Source organism: Podarcis liolepis, assembly GCF_965112155.1.
Source record: "Podarcis liolepis genome assembly, chromosome: 4".
In the NCBI taxonomy this organism is placed as follows: Eukaryota; Metazoa; Chordata; class Lepidosauria; order Squamata; family Lacertidae; genus Podarcis; species Podarcis liolepis.
This window is the reverse complement of record NC_139558.1, coordinates 77,758,897-77,776,090: the sequence shown is the minus strand read 5'-3', so window position 1 is coordinate 77,776,090 and position 17,194 is coordinate 77,758,897. Positions and strand designations below refer to the sequence as shown.

Genomic DNA, 17,194 nt, shown 5'->3' with positions numbered 1-17,194 from the left:
TTAAGATAGCATTCTATTTTCTTGTTAATTATGTTGTTTTCATACAATCATAGAATTCTGGAGTTGGAAGGGACCTTGAGGATCATCTATTCCATCACCCAGCAATGCAGGTATACACAGCTGTCCCATACGGGGATCAAACCTGCAACCTTGGCGTTATCAGCGCCATGCTCCAACCAACCGGTCCAAAATCACTGAGTATATATATTTTATATTTGAACCTCTTCTGTAAAAAGTTCTGCTTTATTTTTTAATGTTCTATTTGATGTTTTAATGTAGGCTTGTAAACAACTTTGAGATTTCCCCCTATTTATAAACAGGAATGAAAAATAATGATAATCAGAGGGAATAATCTTACCAGTGTTTTCCAATCACAGCAATGAATCACCTTGATCTGCTCTGTGCTTTTGCTAGTTCTGCTACTGATGCTTGCTAACTTGGAAAATGCTGGGCATTTAACTCCTTCTGCCTTTGCCAATGCCACGCATCCACTCCCATTAAATCAACTCTGCACTTAAGTTTCTGTGGCTTTTAGTGCCAACTGAGCATCAAACAAGCCTGAAGCTGTTTTTCCTTTCCTTATAACTTATAGCCTATGCACCTGTCTTTCTGGTATTTTGTAAGTTACTTTCCTAAAGGCAACTCTACCATGCATGCCATTTTCATGCAAAATTGTTGCCTGCAAAATGTCAGGGATGGGGGAATGACTCCCTTTTAGTTCTCCTCAAGAAAATCAACTTTAAAAAGTACCCAGCACAAAAGCCCCTGCACCAATCCTTTTGAATTATGGCAGCTTTCTTGCTTTGGGACACCTGTCTGATATGTATTATTTTCACACACAATTATTTTCACACCTATTGCCCACAAAACAATAGGGGAATTAAGTTAACTCTTTTTAAAACCACCTCCAAACTGTAAATGCTGCCCTGGCAGGTAAAGCACTGCAGATGTATTTTGGCAGAATTCATCCTCTTAGAAATGCCTGAAAACTTCATCCATTTCTGCCAAAAACAAACAAACTGGTCAATATTTTAATCAGGCAAGAGACATGAAAATGAAACAAATATTGGTCTTAATTCGTGAACTGAAATTCAAGCATGAACTAACGGAAAATGGGTGGGGAATCTTTTTTAGCTCGAAGGCCATATTCTTTTGCGGATTTTGCCAGAAAAATCATTGTTTCCTTAGCTCCTAGGTGTGATGACACATCCATACAAAGTATATCCTGACAGGGAGCAAATGTTGAAATAATGGAGCTTGGGGAGAGGTTTGACTCCACACTCCTAGACAGTCCCATGAGTGTAAAAAGTGAACCATTGCCACCCTGTTGCAGCTGAACCAGGGAAAATATGTTTAATAAATAGGCACTCTTATGGTCTGATCCTTAGTTCTGAGTAAAAATGCCAGGATTGCAACTAATTGCCTCTCTCTCTGTGTGTGTTCACACACAAATTAAATAATATTTGTTTTTTAAAATATGGATCTCTTTAGGGATATGGATCTCTAAAGAAGTTCCTATGCTAGACCATCTTTTTCTTCAAACACTGAAAGCATAGGATTTCTTTCTTCTGTACTAATGCTATTGACACCTGAGCAAGAGGCAAAACTTCAGCAGGTGAAGCTTTTCCCTTCACTGAATTCCCACTCTAGAAAAAGGCTCTGATGTGGCAGCAGTTTTGCCTGTCTTAAAGGTGCCAAAAGGCCCTGATGGAAAGAACCCAGCAAGTCTAACGAACTGTCAGCGCTACGTGCAAACAAGCAACGGACATCTTCCCATAATCAGTCTCATAATTACATTCAGTTACCTAGTTCCGGGTAGAGGAACAAAAACAGTTTTGGCAGTGTGTTAAGTTTGTTTGTTCTTTTATTAAATACTTTCAAGTTAGCCAGCAAAAGCAGAACACTGGAAGCAGTAGCTGCAAGAGCAGAGCTAATAGGCAGGAACAAAGCAGCTACGTCATAATCCTCTCAGCCATTTCCAATCCCTCTCTAGGATCGCAGTTTTGCTGATCAAGGCTGACAGGAGTCCAAGAACATCTCAGGGACCGCAGGTATCCCACCCCTGAGTCAGAGTTGTGATTCTCCTGTCCCTGCCTGCAATATGTAACTGCTGACAGTTTTGAAATTTAGGAGAAAACCCTATTCATAATAACGGCACTCCTTCCCTTGCTAGGCGAGCACACCTCATCAGCCATGCTGCAAAATGACTCACCAGTTATCTGTCACAACAGAGGGCATGCCTTGACACCAATGGCTTTGAGGAAGAGAGTCTAGCTGGCAGGTTTGTTTAGCCCCCTGGCCTTCCTGGGATCTGCCAGGAGTTGGTGTCCTCTGAGATGCTCCTCAGGTGCAGAGTGTATACATTTGGCACTTCCTTGCAGGCCTTCTTCCACATTCCTGTCTGTCAGGGGGGGACGGTGCTTTCTCTGGAGGCCTAAGCAGACACAGACCTCATTAGTCACAAAGCAAAGTTTCTCACCTGCTTGGAAGAAATACGACCGTGGCCGTTCCTGATACGAAAAGCACAACTACAAGTATTTCATTTGAAAAGCTGATTCACATACTTACCAGGCATCTTCACGCATCCCTGTGCTACAGCCATATGTTTACAAAGTCAATTATGTCACTGCTTTTAAAAAAACAAAAAACTGTTGCTAAAGGGTTGGATTTTTTTAAAAAAATATCTCTATCTTGTTTTCTCTAGGCTGAGTACATACACAGGTGCTTCAAGCCTTTTCTCAGATGACAGGTTTTACTTGAGCTCTGAATCTTTTCTGATTTAGCAACATGCTCCTAGAACTGTGATGTTCCTAGTAATCTACATGAGGCCTTGCCAGTGCAGCGTAAAACATATTATTCCTGCTTGAGCCTTGGGTAGAATGTTTCCACAAACCAGAATTGAACTGGCCTTTTGTGCTGGAGTGTCGCATAGCTGACTCACATTCAGTTTGTTCTTCACCACGAGTCCAATCTTCACTTTACATGTGCACAGCTAGTCTTCCTTCCAGTGTTTAATTAGTGTTCTTTCCAAAGTTTACAGTGACATTTGAGAAAGACCAAGCAGTCATCATCAGTCTAGTGCTCCAATTGATGTCAATAATTTTGCCATTTTACCCCATCGTATAAAAAGGGAATGCTCTGAATGGGAAGGAGAGCACTTTCGCCATGACGACACACCTTTGCCAGCATGCGCTCACACCTCAAGAATATCAGGGTCGTCCTACTAGATCAGACCAAAGGCCTATCTAGTCCAGCATCCTGTTCTCACAGCAGACAACCAGATGCCTATGGAAACTCCACAAACAGGATAGGAGGACAAACACTCCCCCCCCCCACTTGTTATGCCTAGCACCTTGTATTCAGAGGCACACTGCCTCTGACACTGAAGACAGCACAAAGCCATCCTGACTGGTATCCATTGTTAGGCTTATTCCCCATGAATCTGTCTAACCCCCTTTCAAGCCCTGGAAGTTGGTGGGCATTATTACTCCTTCTTGTGGGAATGAATTCCATAGTTAAATGATGCACTGTGTGAATAAATACTTCTTTTGTCTGCTGTCAGTCTTTCAGCATCCAGCTTCATTGGGTTTTAGTGTTACAGAGAGGGAGAAAAACATCTCTCTCCATTCATAACGTTATACACCTTCAGGTCAGCTCTGGGTGCCCAGTGTGTGCTTGTGCTGTACCGCCCCTAATATTCCACTTAAAAACCTGGGAATGGAAAAATGCCATGAGAAGTTTTGATACTTAATGGCGTTCTGCAAAAACTCAAGCAACTTTTGTTAGGAGTTTAGAAGAACTGTGAAGGGCAGTGACATATAACAAAAACAGATGAATGGAAAACAATTAATGCAAATTAGGCACTGGGAGACGTAGAGAATGACTAAAGAACTATATGCAACAGGGAAAGATCCACAGCTGGCAGGGGGAAATGCTATTGTGAGTGTGCATTTAAATATACCAGGGACAAAAGAAATCCGAACAATGATGTAACTTGTTCTCATTACTAGAAGCAGAGGGCAAAACGGTTAATAGTGAGCAGTGAAAGCAGTTGTGTTTAAAACAGATTCCCAGATTAATTATGGAAAGGAGTGGGATGATGCATTCATGACACATAATGATGATGAACTATTTCCTGTTCCAACTGTATCAAGGGACAAACACAAACAGATTTAAACGAGCCAGCCTGAATAACTTGTTCCAAATCATATTTTGGATCTCTGAATACAACACATGCACAGAATAGAGCAGTTAACATAACATTTTCACCTGGTCCCTTTACTTTTTCTTGCAAAGACCCACTTCACTGAGACACGTGCTCACATGCCAACAACCCTTTAATTAACATGGTGTCAGATTTGTAACGTCTGAATGCACTAGATACTTTCTAGAGGGCTTTGCTCAGGAGCAATGAAATAACAGCAACCAGGGGCTGCTTTTTTTGACCTTTTCAAATGCTGCTCTAAAAACTATGATTTCAAAAGTACACCTACAGGACTCAAAGGATGAACAAACCAGTGTTTGGAAACACATCACACAAGTATACTGGTCAGGTAGTCACAACTGGTTTCATTTGGGTGGCTACTTATACAAAGAGTCAAAAAATGTGAACTACATCACCAAAAAGAGACAAAAATGGGGCAGATGTGCATGACATTTGCATATACACTAGTACTAATAGTTTAAATGAAGCTTGTAAATGTTGGAACGGCTCTGAAAACTAGGATCAGAAATGAGCTCTCATCAGTCCCTGTTCCCTTTCATCGCCTTTCTTCTTTTCTGAAGTTTCCTCTTCTCAGCTCCCATATCTGTTAATACCTGCTTCAGAACTTCATTCCTAACCACCTATAACAACATTCACTGGCCGAATGATGGATGCCTTCAATATGCTGCCTAAGATCCTTGAGCCGATTTCCAATTATACACGTCTCGCTTTAATTTCAGTCATCCATCATCCGTTTTCCTTTTATATAGAGATATCTAAAGGAGAGCTTCATAATTAAAAGTTTGAGACGCAGCCTTTGAAACAGATGCTTCCCCTTTAACTTAAGTCTTCCTGTCGTCTACGGAACCAGCTAATAATTGTGCGTGGGGGTTATGAGTCAGAAGGATTGGCTAAATAAGCATGGGGAACCTGTAGTCCTCCAGATGTGTTGACCAACACCTCCCATCATCCCAGCCCAGTGGTCAAGCTGTCTGGGGCTGATGGGAGATGACTATAGTCCAGCATCATTTGGCAGACCACAGGTTCCCATCCCTGTATCCAAGGAAAGCAAGTATTGGTTTCAAGTCAAAGAGGTAAAATGAATATAATTTTGTATGTGAAGAAGAAGAGGAGGAGGAGGAGGAGGAGAAGGAGGAGGAGGAAGAGGAAGAGGAAGAGGAAGAGGAGGAAGAGGAAGAGGAAGAGGAGGAGGAGGAGGAGGAGGAGGAGGAGAAGGAGAAGGAGAAGGAGAAGGAGAAGGAGAAGGAGAAGGAGAAGGAGAAGGAGAAGGAGAAGGAGAAGGAGAAGGAGAAGGAGGAGACTCTTGGAATTAGCAGCCATTCAAAGATTGTTGACAGTGTGAACAAGCATGCTTTAGATCTGTCATTCTACACATATCTGCCCATATCTTTACAAACAAAATCTCTCAGTAGGAAGCAGATTTGCATATCCATCTGGAGCCCCAAGAAAAAGCACAGAGCACAACCTTCCATTTCACATGCTACACTCGGCAGGTTCGTTTTGAACAGTTAAGTATGATACTCAAATTATGGAGCAATTAATTTTAACCAGCTGCAAAGGTAAAGGGTGTGACAGCCTGTATACATGCCAGACAAGGGATTATCTCTCCATAAAGAAATCTGGCCACGTGACACAATTGGCCACATATATTTGTTAGTTTGTCCCTCAAAGCCGGTTTCTATAAAAACTTTATTGGATGATGTTATATACCGTATTTTTCGCTCTATAACACGCACCCGACCATAACATGCACATAGTTTTTAGAGAAGGAAAACAAGAAAAAAAATATTCTAAATGAAACAGCGGATGCATGATTTTTGTGGTTCCTGCTGTGGCCACAGACATGTGATCTGACGGTGAGTTTGGGGTAGCCCAATGCAAAAATCCTGAGGATCCATGTGGATCCGTGCTTTGTAACCACGTTTTAAGTGGGGAGGGAAGGAAAAGCACTCAAGGGACAAGGAACACGCGTGGGGTGTGTGGAGAAGGATGCTGTTAATAATGCAGAAGAGGGGTATAAGAGGAGAAGGCTCCTCTCCTCTCCCGCTTTGCTCCTTTAAAGCAAGCAGGCTCTCTGTCCCTCTCTCCTCCCCACTCAGCGGTTCTTCTCCCGCTTTGCTGTTTTCAAAGCGAGCCACGGAGGAGGGAAGGAAGGGGAACCATGGATCCTCTGCTCACGACTGCACCAGATCCCCCCGCCACCCGCAGGCATTCGCTCCATAACACGCACAGACATTTCCCCTTACTTTCTAGGAGGAAAAAAGTGAGAGTTATGGTGCAAAAAATATGGTAAATATGTGGTTCTTTTAATTGTCTTTTTTTCTTTTTTTGTCACCTTTAAACTTTTTCGACCTTTTTGAGGTGATGAATTCTTTTTCTTCTTCTTTTTTGTGCTTAATTTTGTTATACTTACCTTTACTGTATGATTGTATTTTAAACTAATAAAGATTTATATTTTTTTAAAAAACAAAACAAGCAAACAAAAACAAAGCCAGCTTCTGTAATCATTGGCTCCGGTGAGTAGGCCTTGGCAGCTGGGTTGCTGTCCAACTGCTAGCTATTTCCATTCTAGCTGCGTGTATGAAATTGGCCCATACAGGGGGAGATGACTGGGATGGACGCTTTGATGGTGGCGATGAGAAGGAAAGGGGCTTTAAACCTCCAACTGCTGCTTATCTGGATTAGGCCCTTGCGCATAGTATTTATACTGGAAAGAAACATCCCCTTAACAGCAATGGAAGACATCCTAATGCAAAAAACACATTTGGATGGCCCAGTCTTTGCTGTGGCAGGCAAAGTTCCCAAACTGGATCATTCATATATGGACATATATATGAGCCTCTCTGTTTCTTCCCCAGGGTGAATGGAGCTAAAATCACCTCTCACCAGTGTAACTACAACGCTTAGGTCAAATTCACCTCATACTTTTAAAGCATGTGGCTTTCCCCCAAATAATCCTGAGAACTACACCCTAAAGAGCTACAATTACCAGCACCCTTAACAAACTACAGTTCCCAGGATTCTTTGGGGAGAGCTATGCGATCTTAGGGAGGGGAAAAAACACCTTTCTATCTGTACGCAGAAAGTGATTTTGGCTCTGATCACACTATGAAAGCAAGAAACAACCCTCCCTTCTCTGCATTAAACCTTCCCTGAAAGGATCACACACAAGCAAAGTACACACCCCTCTGATTAAAGTTCAAACTTAACACACGGCTGTATGTTTTATATCAAACAAACATCTCGCTTTGCTCTCAGAGGGCAGTGAATCTGGGTCAGGCTGTAAATGCTTTATCACATATTTGTAACCAGGTGTGCGATGATGCCAAGAAAGAAATAGGAACATTAATTTCAAGAGTGGGATTAAGGCCCTTTTCTCTAGGCACCAGGCATGTGGTTGGTGTGCAGATCTGTGTGGAGTCTGGAAGGGAATTTGAAGTTTTTTGGTTGGTGAGATTCACACAAATATCTGGTGCCCCTTACGTTACCTTTAATGCAAACTGATAGGCAGGAACCGCAGTCCGGGAATACATTGGGGGCCAGCCTTTCTAATCTTCCTACATCCCTCTAAAGAGAACCAAACCAAACCTAGGAGAAGAAAAAGAGGAAGGAAGTTTAATAAAAGTTTTGCCATGCTCATGAAAACCAATTATTTATTTGTGCCACAGAGTATTTAATTGCAGAAAGATAAAACATGTTTTCTCTCCTTAAAAAGGTTGCAATCTGTGTCTTTCAAAGGGAGAGTTTAAATCTATGACCCTTAATGATGACTGGAAGATCTGCACTCAAGTGTATTAGGCTGGTTGCGACAGTAGGTGAGGTTGGGGGTGGACTTTCTGCTATGTGCTCATTCCAGTGGTGGAAATGGCATTGGGCGGGATCTCAAACATAGAAGGGACCCCCATATGAGGTCTGTGTTGCTTGGCCAGGAAAAAATAGTTATATGAAAAGGAAAGTTCCTGGATGCCAAGATCCATGCTTGGGGCAAGTACTCTTTGGGGCGAGAACCCCAGCAGAGATTTAAAATCACAAAATATGCAGCAAAGTAAAGGGTGGAAATACAGGCTGTTAGACCTTTACAATACACCCTTGTGAGTTCCTTCCAATGTTTCCCTCTTCCCCCAGCATAGAAAAAGACCACACATTTGCTAAGTTAAAAATGGCTTTCTTAATAACTCAGATTCATGTGCTTTTCCATATAGAAGTCAGAAAAGCTGCACAGGCAGTAAAACTCGTCTTAAGTTACTGTGGTGGAAGAACCTGAATTATTGGTATAGGAACACAAGCATGGCTTGTGATAGCCATGTGGTCTGAGCTGCAGCAACCATCTCAGATCTCCTCCCGCGTTGAGCTTCTCTGGTAGACCGAAGGAACAAAGACTTGATTGCACAGTCCCTCCCAAGGTGAGCTAAGTCTGGCAGGACAGCTTACTTTATGGTCTTAACCCCTTCATGCATAAGATTTAAGCATGTTGGTTGTATGAGTCTAGTTATTCCACAGTCTGGAGGTGACACACCAACCTAAGTACATTTTCCCTGCCACTTTCCTAATCGCAAAAGACATTTTAAAAAAATAATTGGACTGGTAGTGCTTGGGCAACAGAATGCTTTAATCCACTTTCATTGTGAAAACCTAAACTTCCCACTATCCACCTCACAAAGCTATGACAGTCTGGAGGTACCCTCTAGCATCCAGAGACTCAAACCAGGTTTGGACGTATCCTTAGTGAGCTGCCTAGGTCTGTCGATACTCAGGCCTCAGAGCCATGGAAAACCAGTCCCTGTGATTGGCAGCCTCTGTATAGGCCAGGCCTTTACTGGCCAGAACAAGAACAACAAGAACAAGAACAAGAACAAGAACAAGAACAAGAACAAGAACAAGAACAGGATATTGGGCTTCTGTCCAGGCCTGATCAACATATCAGTGGCCTTTGCCCACTGCACATCAGATTCAGCCCTAATTTAGCACAGACCCTGCTCAAGTCAAGTTCTAGCGCCAGACAGCAAGGCTCTTCCTGGGCCTGGATTCAAGTCCAGCCATGCATGGCCCAGCCCTGACATTCAGATATGCACCACATGAGTATTTTTGCTTTAAAAAAAACATAACAGGGCAGGCAAATAACCTGCCCATCTGGCCTTAACAACAGCACTGGAAAACTTGGAGAAGTGACTCTTTCTTTCTTTCTTTTTCTTTTAAACTAAACAGGACACTGTGCTGGTGAGTATAGATGTGTCTGCCTTAAAATTTGTCACCAGTTGGTGAAACAAAGTCAGTATTGCAAGTCCCAAGCCCGGATGCACGAGCTGCAGTCAGCTGCATTTCACAGGCAAGCGTGCATTTGTGGGCCTGTGCCAGAAAGGATCTAATCAGATCTGCGCAAATGAATCCCGCACTCATTCGGTGCCTTGTAAACATGCGCAGAAATTTGCCGCAGCTCGATGTGCCAGCTCGATGTGCTCTGCGGCTTCTTTCCCCCAGCAGCCCATAAACACCCTGAGAAAGTCCATGCAGATTTCATGAGTTGTTGGTGCTGGAAGATGCAGGCAGAAGGCAGAGCGGGGAGCCTTTCCTCCATTATTGATGAGGCTGACCTCTCTTCAGACAAGGGATGCATAATTCATGCCGGCTCGGGTGTCTGTGGTGCTTGGCAGCTCTTCTTTCTGCTCCCTGAAATCAGGAGGAACTTCCTGTTGCCCGTTGTCACCCTCCTCCCTCCACATCCCACTTGGAAGGGAAGGGCCATAGCTCAGGGGCAAATCATGTGCCCAGCATGTAGAAGGTCCCAGTTTCAATCCCTGGCATCTCCATCCCTGTCTGATATCCCAGAGAACAGCTGCCAGTCAGTGTAGACAACACTAAGCTGCCATCGGAACAGGGAAGGGAGGGAGAGGGGCGGTTGGGATACAGGGAACCTTCAAAACTCTTGCGAAGCAGCTCTGCACCTCGTCAGTCTGAGGGTGGGGAAAGCCACAACTTCAGGGTGAAGGAGGGGAAAGGGCTAGAGGATGCTGCTGGGAGCCTCAGCACCACTCCTTGCCAAGCCGGCCAGGAGGGAAGCACTCCTCTTCCGTCGTCCACCTTGCGCACAGGTGTAAAACGCAAAGAAGAAAGGAAAAGTCTGGGGGTGACTAAGCTCTTATGTTGGGGGAGGACACAGAAACAACCACTCCCAGATTCTGCTAGCAATTGAGGCGGACATGAACTTGTGGTTCTGCACTGTAAATAGTTTTGCCCCATAATAAAACCTGTAAAAGACAGGTCAGAGTCCTGACTGGCTACTCGCGAGCAACCACCATTGCCATCTGACATAGACGGACTAATGGTCTGACTCAGCATAAGGCAGTTTCCTACTATCTCAGAACAAAGAGATGTTTTGATATGGGGTCAAGTACAGAATTTGCTATAGATCTGTATCTTTTCACCCCCAGCCTGCTTCAAAACACCCAGGGTTTATTTTTTTCTATTTAAACTGTTTTCCTTGTGCAACAAAAGATGCCGTCATTACCGAGCGAGAGTTGTGTGCATTCCAGATATCTCTTTGGCCGAGTAATACTCGCTATCAGGATATTGTGTTTCCCCCAGCAGCTACACAGCGGTGTTTTTATTACTGGGGGGGAAAGCAGTTGTCTCTACTCCTCTGCTGTTAATGTCAGTTGCAACGGCAAGGGCTGTGTGAGATACAACTGTGCAGATGTCATATGTACCTGCTGGAGAGTGCCTGTGAGGGGCACAACAGTTGTGTGATTCTCCACCCACCCACCTGTATCTTGAAGTGGTAACGTCACAGAATTGTGTCACATTTTCTGTGCCCACTCCCCGAAAGAGGTAGGTCAGCCCATAAATACACACCTGAGGGGTGTGTGTGTGTGTACAAGTCCTGGGAAATCCATACACAGGATATATATTCATAATTTACTTTATTTGTCACGCTTATATCCCACTTTTCCTCCAAGGAGCTCAAGGTGGTGAATGTGATCCTCTCCATCATTTAATCCTGACAACAATCCTGTGAGGTAGGCTAGGCTGAGAGGCAGTGACTGGCCCAAGGTCACCCAATGAGCTTTGCGGCTGAGTGGGGATTTGAACCCTGGTCTTCCAGGACATAGTCTGCAAGGGCTATACTGGCTACAAAATGAGGTTACTAAGTTGGTGTTTGGCCTTTGGTTATTTGAACCCTGGTGGCTCATGCCTTCACATGCCACAGAAGGCTTCTTTGAAACAGCTACCCAGCCTGATCACGTTTATTTTCAGGTAACTCTGAAAATTCTGGCCTGGAAGGTTGCATTGTCATAGGAAAATGGTAAAGTGCCAATAGACCATCAGATCCAAGGCAACGGAGTCAGTAGATCCCACACCTTTCCCCCAATGGACCACTGGAAAATACCTGGGGGTCTTGGTGGACCACTTAAATGATTTTTTTCTCTGCAGCTTGTGCTGCAATACATTCCATGCGGTTTTTAATTTTATTTTTTATCGCCACTTTCATTTCTTAAATTGTATTTTACTATTTCACAATTTGAATTCTACAGAACTCACATTGTAACCCAATAAAAATAAATACAAATGGTAATAGAAGCAATAAAAATACAATTGAAATCCATATGGATGTTTTAATGCGGATCCACTTTTCTTTCAGACCACCTGAAAGAAAACTTCCAGTTCACAGTTTGGTAACTCCTGCAATAGTTGACAGCTGGCTTCTTCCAGTATTCCCTGATCACACTCCTCTATCTGCCTAGAATCATAGAGTTGGAAGAGCCCAAGTGTCATCTAGTCCAACCCTCTGCAACAAAGGACTCTCAGCTAAAGCATCCAGGACAGATGCTTAAAAGCCTCCAAGGAAGGAGAGTTCACAACTTCCTAAGGTAGACTGTTCCACTGTTGAACAGCTCTTACTCTCAGAAAGTTCTTCTGTTAGTTAGAATCTCCTTTTCCAAAAGTTTAGCCAGAATCTCCTTTCTTGTAACTTGAAGCCATTGGTTCGAGTTCTACCCTCCAGAGCAGGAGAATACAAGTTTGCTCCATCTTACAACATCTGACAGCCCTTGAGATATTTTAAGATGGCTATCGTATCTCCTCTCAGTTCCCTCTCTTCCCTCAATCATTCCTCATAAGGCTTGATTTCCAGACCCTTGATCACCTCGGTCGCCCTCCTCTGCACACATTCCAGCTTGTCAACGTCCTTCCTAAATTGTGGCGGTCCAGCTCTTCTGTGGAGGATGAACTGGGGCTTAGATTCCAAAAACATGGGATGCTTTGTACAAATCTGAACCTTTTTAATACTTGATTAGACCGGGGACACCAAATGGTAACACAGCAATCAACACTTAGCATCCATTCTGAAAAAAGCAACGGAGCACAACCAATTTCTTTTCTTTTCTTTTTTTTTAAAAAAACCCACAGTACATTTTCCTGCCAGCGCACTGCAGTGAGGAGAGCTATGTTTGCAAAGACGTTCATCCTCAGTTACGCGAAGGGGAGGTGGGCTAACAAGGGGATTCAAATCAGCTACAGAAGATTTATCAGAGCGGGTTCAACATACTGTTTGAGATTACGGTTTATCCATATCATTCTACGGACTGTGGGAGCAGCTGGTCACCAGGCACAGATCACCCTAAGAAACAGGATAACACTGACTCAAGGAGGTAGCTACTGAGATGGAGTTCTGCTAATCATGAGCTTGGCTTCTCCTTGCTCTTTCATTGTTATGCAGACTTAATGAGATAGTTGTTTAAGCAGATCCTTCCCCCCCCCTCTAAAAGAAGCACATCTGTAATGAGCAGGTTTCTCACACTGCTTTCCGCATCAGAGAACGGCTCTGCACAGATTCCCCGAACTGGTCCTCTTGTTATCTGTATTGTGTCAGAGCTCAGCTGCACGTTGGGGGTGTACTGTTCATAAGGAAAGAAAAAGTTGCAGCATCCAAAGCAAGAGGGGGCAACCTGCATGGGGGTGTCAATGGGAGCAGTGGCAGTATAAGGGCACTGGGTGCCAATTCCATTTATTTAGCACATTTTCACCCCACTTTCCCACAGGGCTCCATGGAGATAACATTAAATTTATTTTTCTTAGCTGCCAGTACAACACACACACACACACACACACACACACACACACACACACACACACAGATATAGACTCATAGAATTGTAGAGTTGGAAAGGACCCTAGGGGTCACCTAGGTCAACCCCCTGCAATGGGGTTTACGGGACCACCTCTCCTGGTAAGCCTTGCAGAGGACCTTAAGGTCTATGAATAACCATAGTTTAGAGGTCCCGGGTCTAAGGAAGTCAGACTATCCTCCACCATGGCCAGGGCCTTTTCAGGATTTAACCTCCTTCCGTCGGGCCTGTAAGACAGAGCTATTCTGCTTGGCCTTTAATTTGAATTTGAATTAATTTGAATTTAATTTGAATTCAGCCCGATCTTTTATTTCCCTTTATTTTATTTCGAACTGCTAGGTGGGCAGGAGCTGGGACTGAACAATGGGAGCTCACCCCGTCGTGGGGATTCGAACCGCTGACCTTCTGATTGGCAAGTCCTAGGCTCTGTGGTTTAACCCACAGCGCCACCCGCGTCCCGTCCCCTCTTTAGCTGCCTCCTAATACAGATTGTTTAGGCCAGGGATAGGGAATCTGTGGCCATCCAGATGCTGTTGGAGGCCAGCTCACATCAGCTCTAGCCAGTATGGCTAATGGTAAGGGATAATAGAAGCTAGAGTCCAAGCACATCTGGAGGGCTAGAGTTTGCCCTCGAGCACTCACCATAATACCACATTATGGTATTACAAAAGTCATATAGGCAGGTGTGTTCCTGGCTAATAAGACCCTATATCTTAGCCCCAACCCCTGCAGCAAGCTCATCTGCACTTGCCCCTCATTGCAGGTCCACGTCTTTTAGAAATACAGGACTCAACTACACAGCTGTAAATAAAACATTTTAAATCTGTTGTAAAGTACAATATACAAATGTGACACTATATGCAGACACTGAGCCATGCCAAATTCAATGTATCTTTCAAAACTTTTTTTTAAAAAAAGCATTTTCACAGTGTTTTTTATATGTGTGTAGATTCCACCACAGGTGCACCTCATGGTCCAGGAACTTCCTTCCAGCATCCTTGCATGAGCTATGCTTCATCACCATTAGGACAATCACAGGAAACACTTGGGAAGGTAAACAAAAGGCAGCCCTTCTCACCTAGTCTCAGGTTTATTCTGAACACATCCACTTATTACCTGGTTTGTGAAATTGGCTTTTGGTGGAGAGGCTAAATGAAGCTTTAGGGAGGCGGGAAGGAGAAAACAACAATGGTTTCAATTTACTGGAGCACTTCACTGAAAGATTTCTATCCTGTAGTTTGGGGGTAGTGCCTGGATGGCAGATTTTGTGCATATCTAAGAACTGGAAAGGGACGTGGGTGGCGCTGTGGTCTAAACCACAGAGCCTAGGGTTTGCCGATCAGAAGGTTGGCGGTTCGAATCCCCACAATGGGGTGAACTCCCGTTGCTCGGTCCCAGCTCCTGCCCACCTAGCAGTTCGAAAGCACTTCAAAGTGCAAGTAGATAAATAGGTACCGCTCCAGCAGGAAGATAAACGGCGTTTCCATGCGCTGCTCTGGTTCGCCAGAAGCAGCTTAGTCTTGCTGGCCACATGACCCGGAAGCTGTCTGAGGACAAATGCCTGCTCCCTCGGCCTATAGAGCGAGATGAGCACGGAAATCCAGAGTTGTCCACGACTGGACCTAATGGTCAGGTGTACCTTTACCTAAGAACTGGAAGGCCATTTTTTCCCCATCTTTTCAGCAGCTCAAGTACACCAGACTTCAGAAATGGGCTTGCATGGACATGTTGGTCCAAGATCTTTTGGTGCTGTGGTCTTTCAAATCATGTATTTTATATTTGACTTCATTTAGTAATGCTTTCTTTTGAAATGTTTAAGATAATTGTTTTGTTACCTTTGCTCTGCTAAATGTGCATTCTGCAGTCAACCTCCTCTGTAGTGTTTGTTGTTGTTTTTTTTAAATGTTTAGGATAACATTTTAGTTTCCTGTTAATTATGTCTGAATGAGTGTTAATTGTATTTAAATGTATACTTTATATTTGGCTTTCTTCAGTAATGTTTTATTCTGGATTGTTTTATTTGATGTTTTAAAGTAGTTTGTAAACTGATTTGAGATCCCCCCTCCTTAAAAATATAAAGCAGTATAGAAATGAAATTAATAATAATGATCATCATCATCATCATAATAAAGGTAAAAAGGTAAAGGACCCCTGGATCGTTAACGCCAGTCAAAGGTGACTCTATAGGGTTGTGGTGCTCATCTCGCTTTCAGGCTGAAGGAGCTGGCGTTTGTCCACAGACCATGACAGAAGCCAAAGTGCACGGAAACACCGTTTACCTTCCTGTCACAGCAGTACCTATTTATCTACTTGCACTGCGTGCTTTCGAACTGCTAGGTTGGCAGGCGCTGGGACCGAGCAACAGGAGCTCACCCCGTCGCGGGGATTCAAACCGCCAACCTTCTGATCAGCAAGCCTGAGAGGCTCAGTGGTTTAGACCACAGTGCCACCCGCATCCTAATAATAATAATAATAATAATAATAATAATAATAATAATAATAATGTACTGGGTATACTCTTTCATCCTGGATCTCTTAGCCTTCCATCCTGTTGGTTATAGTGGCTTATTGATTTCTAACAAGGCACCCCTGTTCCAACCTTCGTTTTCATCTCCTACAGCACTCAGTGGACTCATGATCACCCTTTGTTTTATTTGGGTGTTGTTGTTTTTAAAAAAGAATAGCACATGTAATATACTGGGGCCGAAATCTCATGCACATTTAACTGGGAGAAAGGCCTAGTGAACTTACATCAAAGTAAATATGCACAAGTTGTTTTCATAGGACTTGTCACTGATGTACTTTCCCTACCTGTTGCCTGGTTCTTTTGCCTTTCTGCATCCACCAGGTTGTTCCAGCATTAGATACAGGTCCCTATAAAGTCCTGTCCTAGGCAGCCACCTAGTGGAAAGGCCATCCTGGTCCTGATGCAAATGGCTAATTAGGCTGTATTCAGAAACACCACTGCAAAAAGGCACGAAGCACCAAGCCAACCACAAACTTGGGAAAGCACCACTTGTAAGGCGGAAGAAAGTCCAGATGTTTCAAATGAGATTTATTCTAGTCCTGTCACAGGTTGGATCAAATCATTTCTCAGGGGCACTATAAATATACAAATAGTATATGCCCTAAGAATGGGATCATAAAATGTAGGATATAATGCACTCTCATAGTCCTTCCACTAAATCAAACAAAGTTATCAAGTACCTTTAAATGTTTTCCCCCTCTCTTACACACATATATCAAAAACCCAAATGTCTAAAAACTAGACAACTCTCAAACATGAGAACCACCTAAATGGAGCCTAAAACCTGTTTAAAATTACATGCAATGCTGCCTGAACAGCAAATGCAAAAGAATAAACTAAATATTTAAACAGTAATTTTCATCAAATGCAAGGAACATAACAGCAAACCCTGATGCAAGACGCTTCCAAAATGTTGTGTGTGTGATACCAAGAACCACTGTCTATGTAGCCAAGTGCTACTAATGAACTCAGGGAATATGTGTGAGCACAGCTTTCATATCCTAGATCTGTTTTTAGGGGACTTACTTTTATTTCACAGTCAGTCACACTCTGCTCCAGAGAGGATGGTTGTACATGTTGTTGCTTGGAGCTTAAAAGCCTGATCTCGTGCTGCCGCCGCCAGCCCAACTGACAGAGAATGTTTCCTATGTGCATTCAAGCAAACCCACCCTGCAATCAGTGAAAAGATAATAGCCGAACTGGATGGATGATATGGGCCGGAGTATAAATGCATATCAAAGCCCACAGGCATCTGAATGGCCACTGTGAGAACAGATTGCTGGACTAGATAGATGGGAGTTCATGACATACAAGTTTCTG

General features: G+C 43.5%; 1 protein-coding gene across 2 annotated transcripts in view; it reads right to left on the bottom strand.

Moving 5' to 3' along the window:
• LOC310704904 (galactosylgalactosylxylosylprotein 3-beta-glucuronosyltransferase 1-like) overlaps window positions 1–17,194 on the bottom strand; it is a 60,892-nt gene that overhangs the window by 22,711 nt on the left and 20,987 nt on the right. Inside the window, exons 2-3 of one of the 2 annotated variants that reach the window (XM_083498979.1) lie at window positions 7,714–7,813; window positions 2,213–2,434 (exon numbers count right to left, since the gene is read on the bottom strand). The gene's annotated coding sequence lies outside the window, so the exon portion shown is untranslated. The remainder of the gene's footprint in view (window positions 1–2,212; window positions 2,435–7,713; window positions 7,814–17,194) is intronic. The other variant, XM_083498980.1, reaches the window with a different exon arrangement.